The following is a 2,345-nucleotide window of genomic DNA, read 5'->3' on the forward strand; positions in this document are numbered from 1 at the left end:
ATTTTGTTTTAAAGTCTTGCATTTCCAGCAATTCATGTTCATCTTGAAAAATGAAATGATGGATGTCAAATATTTCTAATGAAACAAACAATTTGAGAAGGAACCTTTCACAAGAATAAAATGCTTTTTAAAATCTTTTAATTGATTCTGAAAATTCTGGTACATCACATCTACAATGTATATGATTTATATGTTTCCTGTTTATCAGACACCTGAGATCCCTATTATCAATGATATGATTAAGTTCAATATTGACCAGTTCACATTGCCACTACCATAGCTTGAAAGCAGCTAAAGTTGTTGATCCTGCAACATTGCTATAATCTGAGATGTTGTTATAAACTTATAATGCTGTAGTCAAATAAGATGTATATTGTTATAGTAATAACTATAGTAATTATGAATATATTATAACATGTTTAATACTGTAAACTTTATATTGCTGTAGATGGTTGAAATGGTTTCAATCTTGATTCTATGGTCAGTTTCTCAATTGTTTAACATATTGGGAATTAAGTTATTTCGTGGGCTCTGATAAAAATGTTTTATACCTAGTTAGTTTACTTCTTTTTTCAATTACAAACTTATAACTTTCCTTTGTCAGGTGTTTTCTATTTCAAGAAATATTTTCTCATGACTAAAGATGGGCACAATTTAACTTCCATATGTTACAAATTGTAATTTCCTCAGTTTACATTATATACATTGTTTAATAAACTTTCTGCCTCTTGAAATGAAATGAAAGTTTGATGAAAGATATGTTACTGGTGGCCATGAGTTAAGTAATGTTATGGGTAACATCTATTTCAGACCTTCCCACCCTACACCAAATGTCATGTATAGAAAGTAGAAGGTTGATTGATGATCAGTCATTACCTATATTTATCTATCATTATATATACTATATTATACTGTATATTCTAATCAAAATTTCAAATGTCAACCTTTCAGGAGACAACATTAACTCCATCAGGAACCCTACACTGATTTCATAAGGTTGTCAATATCTTACAAAATTTTTTAAGTAAAAGTTGCTTTTTTCCCTGGCTATCTGGTCTCTTTACATCATCAGCATCAAAATTGGAGATGTGTTGGAACTCTGCTCTAAGCAAAATTACAGAAATATTGCACTTTTCAAAAGGACTATATTACAGTACGTACCAGAATTATAGATGTTCATGAACATGTTCCTATAAGATTTATGAAATGTTAAATAAAAATAGACAGTATACCTTCTTATGAATATATAATAGTCGACTAGTCAGTTGTCTTGGTTGATAACTGAATTGGACCGATACAGTCTACAGCACAAATAGAATATTTAATATCAAAGAGAATCTGTATATTCAATTTGATATATATTCTATAGAGAAATATATCCTCAATTAGTCTGGTTTATTTCTTATTTTTCTTCCATGTTATATTCTTTTTTATTTTATATACCAAAATCTGACAACTTATCTTAAGGCTCATAGCATTTTCATATGTTCATTTTTTTCTTTAACACTAATAAACTAATGATTTTATTCAGTAAATAATTTTTTATTTTGAACTTATTTTAAATGCCAACCCATGTCATAGGATAAATACAGAGATAAATTTAGATAGTATTGTGCTATGATATATTTATAAGGATGAGATAATTAACTTTCCAATATCATTACATCATAATTAATTATAGACAGGTACTGTACACATATATTATCATATGAAATCAAAATATTTAGTATCATAACTCAACAAAATAGAAATGAAATGAGGAAAATGTTAATAAATCTATACATAGGTCTTCTGATTTCATTAAAAACGGAAAAGTTCATAAGCACACGGAAATAGATTGAACCCACCTACTGCCATATACATTTAATTTGCTGCAATTTCTGATTACCCTTGATGAAATATTTGGCTTCGAAGCCTAATTTAATAGATTAAGCCTACTATTCAATAATTGTCATTTAAATTATATAGATATCATTCAAACTTCATATTTAAAAATTATTCAGTTATCAATGATACCATCATGTCTGTAAGAGATTAGAAATATTCGATTTATTGATGTGAAAAAAGACATTAAAATTCCTCATGTCATAAGAGGTCATATCGGAAATTTAGGTACAAACTCATTTAGCCACCATCTTTCACATGAACTCAAGAATTTATAGATTTTAGTTAATTTATTTGATTATATATTATTGACTAAAATGTGTTTGTTATTGGCACATGTCTGGTCAAACCCTATGTCAATTTTCATTTGTATCAAATTTTTATTACCACTGTTCTGAAGATATTGAATTTAGTTTAAGATTAAGTATGCAAACATGTGTTGTTCAGATCAATAAAAGCTA

The sequence above is a fragment of the Lottia gigantea genome, assembly GCF_000327385.1.
Source record: "Lottia gigantea unplaced genomic scaffold LOTGIsca_59, whole genome shotgun sequence".
In the NCBI taxonomy this organism is placed as follows: domain Eukaryota; kingdom Metazoa; phylum Mollusca; class Gastropoda; family Lottiidae; genus Lottia; species Lottia gigantea.